General features: G+C 40.6%; 1 pseudogene; it reads left to right on the top strand.

Annotated features, from left to right (window-relative positions):
• The first annotated feature begins 359 nt into the window (after positions 1-359).
• Positions 360-1538, top strand: LOC142106817 (WASH complex subunit 3-like; annotated as a pseudogene).
• The last annotated feature ends 8716 nt before the right edge of the window (positions 1539-10254 follow it).

Below are 10254 nucleotides of genomic sequence, written 5' to 3'. Positions count from 1 at the left end.
TCAGATTCTAGCTATCATTTTGTAGAAGGTACTAAATAAATGAAAGCTAGAATCTGATTGGTTGCTATAGGCAACTTCCCCACTTTTTCAAACCCACAGCTTAGTAAATCTAGCCCCTTGTCTTTAATAACATCAAGGAAACCTATGCTATCAAGGAAAAGATCACTTGTTACTCAATACCTATTAGAATGTCTGCGCAGTCTACAGTTCACTATGAATAACCTCTCACAAAATTATCTAAATCTAGACATAGAACTAAGTAGTTTCCTTAAATTCTAATAATAAAAACCTAATAATTGAAATTCTTTACAATGACAAGAACTGACACCTGAATCGTAGGAAGTGCTGCTTGTTCAGGGATGGATGAGGATGGATTGCCTATAGTTGGATCTGACATAGACCTCACTAAGGTCCCAGCCATCCAACAGAAGAGAACTGTGGCATTCCTGAATCAGTTTGTGGTGCACACAGTCCAGTTTTTAAATCGCTTCTCAACTATTTGTGAAGAGAAACTATCAGCCCTGTCACTTCGCATTCAACAAATTGAAACAACTCTCAATATTTTAGATGCAAAGCTGTCCTCTATTCCAGGTTTAGAAGATCTTAAAGTTGAAACCCAACAGTTGTTAAAGAACAATATTACCAATGGCATTTTGCAGTCACAGACTGATACAGAATCTCTCACCATTTCACCTCCGTCAGAAGTTATGCAACAGTATTCCATAAACGATCTTAACACACTGCAGAAGGAAGAAGTTCAAACAATGTCCCCACTGTCTCTAAAGATCCAAGATATGCTAGATATCTAAAGATGGTCCAAGTGGGAGTTCATGTGATAGCAATCCAAAATAAAATGATATCTGAAGGGCTTAATCCTGATCTTTTAGAGACACCCAATGCACCAGTCCCAGATGGGGAACTTGCAGCAGAAGACAGCTATGACAGTGAATCTTCTTTCAGTGACTGAAAAGACTGATCGTTCCACTGCTTTCTACAGCTCTATGCCTTATGCTGGACTATGAAAGATTGTCTATATATCTTGTTCATTATCGCTAACCAGAGTTATGCAGCGGATCAAATCCCAAAAGAAGGATAATTTAAGGCTGGGTTTTCTTATTGCGTGGCTAATGTGTTTGCCAATTACCCCCTAATGTATATAACTGTACACCAGGCAGTTCCTTATGTCTACAATTTGGCTCAGATTTATTTTTCTATATATTATTTTTTACTAATCCAGAACACAATAATCCAGTTTATTTTGAGTGTTAGATTTTACATGCTGAACTTACTGTTAACTATATTCTTGAGCTACACATACAATAGATTGCTAAACCCTGTGTTAGGGTATCCATTTTGTATTTTTAAGGCACAATTCCCGGTATTATGCTTGGGCATGTAAAGCATATTGTGAAGTAGTGGAATGTGCTATGATCCATGGAGAGACAGACATTTTCTTTACCAATATAAACAATGTTATGTTCAATATTCTAATTCTGTCTTGTGTAATCCACAACAATCTATGTACTAATAAATGTTACTCCATGGAGTATAAAAAAAAAATCAAAAAAAAAAATCTTTAAAATAATTTTTAACCTCCTTCCTTACTAAGTCCACCCTACTTTTTCCACATAGGTATCTAATCACGTAACAGAAATCATTCCATAATTACTACATATCAAAATACCTCTCTGCAAGAAATAAGATTTAGATAATTTAACATACTATTTAAAATATATGCAACAAATCTTACACATATGTGCTTAAACTTATCCTTAAAGAAGTCCCTAATCTAAAGGCATGAAATGCATTGAACTTTACATTTTATGAGATCTTGAAAGGTTGACTTACTGGATCTCAACCCAGCAATACAGATACTGCTTTTATACAATCTGGAGCGCTATTGCATAACGCTCCAAACTTCTACCAATTTGTGCTCAGACAATATCTGTTCAACAACAGATCTCTGCACCCCGGCCCAGAACATTCCTTTCAGGGAAGGAAGATATAAGTTTTTCCACGGAAGATCCAGAATCACAAAAGAAGGACGTCAATGGAGGCTGTTGTCCCTGCAAGATACATGTGAGTGTACCAAAAGGTAAAGAAACACTATTTAAGCCATACTTGCCCACTTTCCCTGAATGTCCAGAAGACTCCCAAATTCCAGGTAGGTCTCCTGGACACCCGACAACGCAGGCCATTCTCCCGCATCCTGCCCACTTCCTAGTGAAGTGGGCAGGATGGGAGACTCCATGAGGCGATTTGCTGTGAATTGCATATTAGGGCGCTGCATCAAAATTCTGCTATTATCCGCACCCTGCCCCCTTTCTTCCTAACTCTTCACTTCCTCTCTGGGATCTACCGAAGGGGAAGAGTTAAAAGTTGGCCAGTATGATTTAAGCTTCAGAACTGAATATTACTTTCATAACGTTGAAACTGTACTTACACCAAACTGTATCACGATTTGCACATAAATATGTGATATAGGACATAATTAGTTATACAAACACTAAAAGAATTATATCCGGACTTTATTGCTATCTTCCCATTTAATGAAGATTTTTTTCGTTGCACACATACATTCTTTTTATCACTATATTTGATAAGTAAAGTTTATATTTATATATCTGCACTAATTCCAATTAAGTAGCTGTATAGCATAACTTATCTATGTGGTCTGATTTTGCTACCTTCCATGTGCCTAAAATCTTTATTCACATACTGTGCGCCTAGGGGGTTGAACCAATTAGACAGAGGCAACAGCTGCCATGTTCCAATCAAGTAGTAGGGAAGATAGGAATGGCTCTCGCCTAGTCGATGGTGAAAGTGCCAAAGGGTCAGAGCGTATGTCAGGTGCATCATGAGGCCCCATGGCTGGAGTAACCTCAGAGGTCTTGTGGAGCAGACTGGACTCTTGATAAAGGGACCAGCTTCTGAAAGATAGTAGCAGCTGTCAGCCCACAGGTCATTTAGGTGTTAGCCCAGTGGTATTCTGGTGGAATCCAGGAAAATTAATTGCAGGTAGCAGTAGGATATGGGATTCAAATTTCAGTTTTTGGTGGCAAAAAAGTATGGATCCATATTCTTTGCTTCAGGAAATCAATTTCTGCCATATACTCCTAATTAAAACCCACATAGTACATTGAACACAGTACATCATAGAGGAGACTTTGTAAATGGCTAAATTTGTCTGTACCTCTCTTAGCTGTATTACTGTTTTTAGAGTTTTACATCCAGTTACTGATGTGGGAGGGAAATTCACTGTATAGAAAAGAAGATTTACACTGAGATGTTTCAAAAATAGTAAAAGTTTATTATACCAAGTTTGGTTGAGAGAAAAGTTATTTTTAGACACTTGCAACCTTAAATCTAGTGAATAGATGTGTCTGGAGTGAAATACAGCAATCATTATCATCAGCTCTATAACTGCATTTGTTTTATGTAGGTGCAGAACTTTTGTCTGGCAAGGAACATATTTCAAAGTTATATGTAACCCAATATATTAAAAAACATATATTATTAAATACACTCATTAAGCATATAGAGACAGACCACCATCTAGATGAGGAAAAACAGAATTAGTATATAGGTGCACCTATCAAAAAAATAATATATATTTTATCCGGATTTTGAATAATTTCTTTCAGGATGGTATGGACAATGTCTAATTGTAAAGTTTCCTTATTTAGGACAGTGCTCACGTTGATAAATCTTTACAATTTGCATATAGCAATTCAAATGAGGTAAATAATGATCAAGACTAGTACGGTCCAGAGATAAATAAATGGACTTTGAATCCTCAAACACCAAGGCTGAAACTCCCGTCCGATATTTATATAATTCAACATGCAAATGTGTACGATGTTATGCAGCAATAGACACAATGAAGCAGCGGGTTCAATACGGAAATAAAGGCAGTCCATGGGTAATTATATAGTACATTCTACAGCCTTGGCGTTTGAGGATTCAAAGCAATGTTATACCACGGTTCACGGACAGTTTGAAGTCCATTATTTTTTTGATAGGTGCACCTATATTCATACTGTTTTTCCTCATCTAGATGGTGGACTGTCTCTATATCCTTAATGAGTGTATTTTATAATATATGTTTTTTAATAAATGTTTTTAATATCCACACTGCAGTACTAGTTTTTTTGAGGACCTGAGTCTATTGCATATTTTGGCTTTGGTATATATGTATTTATTATACGGGGACGCAGACCCTGCACATAATTCTCTGGTCCACCTCTGTAATCATATGCCAAAAACCCTTTTGTTGATTTGTGATTTTAACCCAATATATGGTGCATTATGGGCAGCACAAATGCTTAGTGGCTAGCACTTCTGCCTCACAGCACTGGGGTCGTGAGTTTGATTCCCGACCATGGCCTTATCTGTGTGGAGTTTGTATGTTCTCCCCGTGTTTGCGTGGGTTTCCTCCCACATTCCAAAAACGTACTAGTAGTTAATTGGCTGCTATTAAATTGACCCTAGTCTGTGTGTGTGAGTCCTTGCCACAAAACGGACACTCAGTGTACACACTTTCAAACTTTATTTACTGGGAGAAAATACAGTACTTCATGAACTCTGGCATGTTTTCCATGCAGATTTGACATACAAAAAGCTTAGAAAATGACCTGCCTGGCACTGGACCTAAATGTGACCACATAAGTGTCACATAAGTATTAAAAGTATTACTAACATTCAATTGCTCTATTTTAATCAGGCTTTTCAGTGGACAAACTGCATAAATGTGGATGAAAATTGTAATTGTGTGAACAGGGCTTACATCATGGTTATGATAATGGATCAATTAATTTTGAAAAAGTAATCTTGGGCAGCACAGTGACTGAATGGTTAGAACTTCTGTCTCACAGTAGTGGAGTCATGACTTCAATTCCCAACCATGGGCTTATCTGTGTGGAGTTTGTATGTTCTCCACGTGTTTATGTGGGTTTGCTCAGGGTGCCCCGGTTTCTCCCCATATTCCAAATACATACTACTAGGTTAATTGGCTGCTATCAAATTGACCCTAGTCTCTCTCTCTCTCTCTCTCTCTCTCTCTCCCTCTCTCTCTCTCTTTCTCCTAATGTGAGTGAGTTCTCTGTATAACTCTGCAGAATTAGTGGCACTATATAAATAAATGGTGATGATGATGATCTCCCTATTAGGATAAAATAAATCTATGTGTGTTTAATATGTGTCACATAAATGAAATGTTAAGTTTAATTGATACTAGACTCATAGATGAAAATGCATTTAATTTATAATGGCTTGATTCAAAAGAAAGATTTTTGTCATTGTTCAGATTTATTATTTTGGTCATGATTGATTTTTTTTTATTTTCTGTATTTCAGCTGAGTTCAAATGAGGTTAGTTTATGTGCTGCTGCTATGTGTTTACACAGAGCAGCACATTGTCCCAGTCTATAATGCTGTGCATTGTATTCATGTTTTTCACTGTGACAACACTCTCTCCAGGACTGGGTTGCCCTACACAGATCTATTTATGTCACCTATCTATGGGATCCTGGGATCCAACATGATGCCCTCCTGTCCCCAGAATGTACTAGAGATACTGCCATGTGATTTGAGGTCACACCAAACATCTTATAGGTCCTAGTCACCTGTTTACCACTATTGGTCTTTAAATTGTAATTAAAATAGGCGCTGGAAGATCAGCACAGTGATATTATATATATATATATATCAACAACGATATCTACACCAATTGAAAAGACATCTCTTCCTGCCAAATCCCTGCCTGCACCTGGCACAAACCCTTTCTCATTCAAACATGTGCTTATTTCTTCTTAACAAACTTTCCCTTGTCCCAGACTCTCTAAATTCTCCCCTATATTTCTCATCCCCTTTGCTTTCAAACTTCAGTGGCTTATGTACAGTTTTATAGGACAAAAGAGCTAATTCTGCTACAACCATGTATGTATTCCTATATACTAAATTCCTTATCCTAATGTCGCATCACTTGTGTGAGATTGCCAATCTCCATATATAAAGTGGAATAAATCAAACAGGAGTACAAGGTGCGCCCAAAAGGATAATGTATTTAAATTTATTGATTAAATTAAAATTAAAAACAACCAAACTCAAATGTACACCACAATATGATCATAACATGTACCAATAAAGTGGCATAAATGACATCTTATAGGTAAATACACTTTCTGAATGAATGACTCTGAATGTTATAACAATATAGGTGTCTGGCCAGTACACCCAAAAACCAAAATATGGATATATATTCAGAGAACCAAAGCTACATATACAGATGGTAAATAACGGGAAAGATCTCACCCAACAATAGAATGTGCCTATAGCAAGGAGATGTGATGTCTCCTAATCCATATAGAGCAATCGTGCTATCCAGGACATACTCATGTGTAGTCACTTGATACAATACCCGGGTTATTGACAGTGATCGGTCTCCTCGGAGATCCTTAACAACACATGGAGGTGCCGGAGTGTATATGCTCCGTTGAATAGGTATAGCGATCCGGACAGAAGATAATATTATTCAGTTCCAGCTTGTGGATGAAAGTTCATGTCCAGAAAGATATTGAGATAATAAGTTTCCAATGTAGGAGGTGCTGTGCTAGGAGCAGGGCCTGATCAACCACTAGGCTGACCAGGCTGCAGCCTGGGGCGCAGCACTGTGGGTAATTATTTTTTTTTTTTTCATTTTTTTTTTTTTCTTCATTCATTTTTTTTTTCTTCATTCATTTTTTTTTTCGGGGGGGGGGGGGGGGTCGCCGAGGGGGGGTGGAGGGCTCGACGATCAAAAGCATTGGTGGTCAGTGGTTAGCAACACACAGCCAATCCCCAGGCTGCCTGTTGCTGTGCAGGAGGCAGGACGTCTTCACTTCCTATCTGCTGATCTGAGGAGAGGAGCGACGCTGGCACAACTACAGGTAAGTGAAGGGGGGAACTGCCCTGCATATCTATAGGGAGGGGGGGGGAACTGCCCTGCATATCTATAGGAAGGGGGGGGAACTGCCCTGCATATCTATAGGGAGGGGGGGGGGAACTGCCCTGCATATCTATAGGGAGGGGGGAACTGCCCTGCATATCTATAGGGAGGGGGGGGAACTGCCCTGCATATCTATAGGGAGGGGGGAACTGCCCTGCATATCTATAGGGAGGGGGGAACTGCCCTGCATATCTATAGGGAGGGGGGGAACTGCCCTGCATATCTATAGGGAGGGGGGGGAACTGCCCTGCATATCTATAGGGAGGGGGGGAACTGCCCGGCATATCTATAGGGAGGGGGGGGGAACTGCCCTGCATATCTATAGGGAGGGGGGCGGAACTGCCCTGCATATCTATAGGGAGGGGGGGAACTGCCCTGCATATCTATAGGGAGGGGGGGAACTGCCCTGCATATCTATAGGGAGGGGGGGGGGAACTGCCCTGCATATCTATAGGGAGGGGGGGGGGAACTGCCCTGCATATCTATAGGGAGGGGGGGACTGCCCTGCATATCTATAGGGAGGGGGGAACTGCCCTGCATATCTATAGGGAGGGGGGGAACTGCCCTGCATATCTATAAGGAGGGGGGGAACTGCCCTGCATATCTATAGGGAGGGGGAGAACTGCCCTGCATATCTATAGGGAGGGGGAACTGCCCTGCATATCTATAGGAAGGTGGGGGAACTACCCTGCATATCTATAGGGAGGGGGAAACTACCCTGCATATCTATAGGGAGGGGGGAACTACACTGCATATCTATAGAGAGGGGGGGAACTACCCTGCATATCTATAGGGAGGGGGGGGGGGACTACCCTGCATATCTATAGGGAGGGAGAGGGGGGACTGTCATGCATATGTATAGGGAGGGAGAGGGGGACTGTCATACAAATCTATAGGGTGGGAGGGGGTGCTGCCATGAAAATCTATAAGGAGGTAGAGAGGTTGATATGTATGAAGGAGGGCAGAGGAGGGGGGCTGATATATGTGACTGGGGGAGTTTTGATGTGACGGGGGGGGATAGCTAGCTAGCAGAGTGGAGGTAAGGAAAATAGCTGCAAGGGGGATGGATGCAGGGTGGGAGGTAAAGAAAATGGCTGCAGCAGGGGTTAAGGAAAATGGCTGTGGGGGGGGTTGTGGTTAAGGAAAATGGCTGCAGGGGGTATTTAAAAATTAGAGCAGCTTTGGTGGGCAGAATCTCATGATTGTGTCACATGGGTGGTCTCAGCAATCACTAGAATACTAAATATTAGTGAGATGGGGCTGGTAGAGGTTTGTATTTGATTGACAACAAATATTCAGATATTGCTTATATATGCCTGTCCAATGGGGTACTTTTAGCTGGCCATAATGGAGTGTTTTGTTTTAACTAAAGGGCCTTATCATTCAGGGTTTGCATTATAATACATTTTTGCATTTTCAAAAAAGGACGCCAACTTTCCAGAAGCCAGCGAGAGGATAACAAAGTTGCAAGAGAGAAGAGCAAGGACAGGTAAGAGACAATGGCACAATCTGTCTAAATTTGAATGCTGGAGAATACACCTGAACATTCATATTCAGGAGTGTTCCTATACACCTATATATTCGGAGGAGGGGGGGTGGGGGGGGGGGGGGGGGCGCTGCGGCCGTATTAGCCTAGGGCGGCCAGAACCCTTAATCAGGCCCTGGCTAGGAGACTGATAACTCCACCAGTGGCTGTCTCATTTGTTTGACAGCTCAGCGTACCCGCTCAAGATGATGCACTAGTGGTTTATAAACCTATATGTCTTAAGGAGCAAGTACAGTCTTCGGATGCATATATAGGAGGAGAATGCATAAACGAAATGCATGACTGAGCTTCAGAGTGTATGCATATACCTCTCTTGGATATTTCTTCTGACCCAGGAATAAATTGGTGACCATACCTATGGACTCTTTCTGCGCTTCATGTTTTATACTGTTTTTATATTTTTGAATCATGCATGTATTCAGTTCTTATGCCATCTAGGAACTTCAACATTTTTAGAGTATATTTTTTCACTGGCATTATCCTGACCCGTCTATGGTCTGTCTCTCTCATTAGTGACACAGAGACCCTGTGATATGTAGTCTACCTTTGTTTTGAATCAGGGCAATAGAATACATTCATGCGGATCTATTGTCTTTTTAATAACTATAGCATATCATTGTGCACTATTATGTGACACATCAAAAGGATTACACTGTATGATCATCTCGTTTTAATAAATCTTGTTTGTACTCTGTATTTGTTGCTATACGATATCCTATTTACAGTGATTAGTTACTAAGAGAGGTTTTCCCAGCGCTAGACGTTTTGTGTGTCCAACGTAGGAGGTGCTGTGCTAGGAGACTGATAACTCCACCAGCGGCTGTCTCATTTGTTTGACAGCTCAGCGTACCCACTCAAGATGATGCACTAGTCACAGTCCTTCTCCGTGATATACGTATTTTCCTTGGAGATGTTTGTAACACCTTATTCTTCAAAGGTATAGTCCAGACAGGTGTGGGAAATTTAGTCAGCAACACGCTGACTTTTTCAAAGATATCTCATTCCTAATTCCCCCGGTCTTTTATAGGTCTCACCTATTTGTGATTTGCTGTTGCACATTTTAATTAGTCATCAGATGTTACTAGTTGATATTAACACTAGAGTCACCTTTCTGCACCCATATGTTAATGCAATTCGCACATAAATTAGGTTTAGATATTTGTGAAACAGTAATGCATTATATCAAATAAAATAACATAATAAAATAAAAATGGAAATAAATAAAAGCATAAAAATATGTAGATAAATGACAGATTTTGCACAGCACAGATGATAATATGCAGGTGTCAAAGAGCCATGATGGAGAGTGACAAGGATAAACACGATAACAGTCTTGTTATATGCACATGAAGAGACTTTCAGCAGGCTGTGAATCAGTAGAGGCACAATTGAGAGAAAACAAAGTCTTGTAATATGCACAAGATGATACTTGCAGCAGGGGAGTACCAGGAGAAGTGCTCCAGCACTTGGTAGAGAATTGGAACTCTTACATAGGAAAGACACAGTGCAACTTGCACAGTGCAACTTGTTGCTAGCCTGATTCCTTGGACTCTTGTGTATCCTGATCCTGTGTCTTTGGTGGTTTTCACCAGGAACCCCCGCAAGGAGGTATGGATTTAGCGGCACCAAACCTGCAGGTCGCGGTCCTGTGAGTGGGTGAACAGCAGAATGGTGTGGAGGAGCCAGGTAACATGGGTAGAGACAAATGAGGCACAAGGAGAATA

Source organism: Mixophyes fleayi, chromosome 1 (genome assembly GCF_038048845.1).
Source record: "Mixophyes fleayi isolate aMixFle1 chromosome 1, aMixFle1.hap1, whole genome shotgun sequence".
Lineage (NCBI taxonomy): Eukaryota > Metazoa > Chordata > Amphibia > Anura > Limnodynastidae > Mixophyes > Mixophyes fleayi.
The sequence above is the reverse complement of the archived record's forward strand: the minus strand, read 5'-3'. Positions and strand labels throughout refer to the sequence as shown.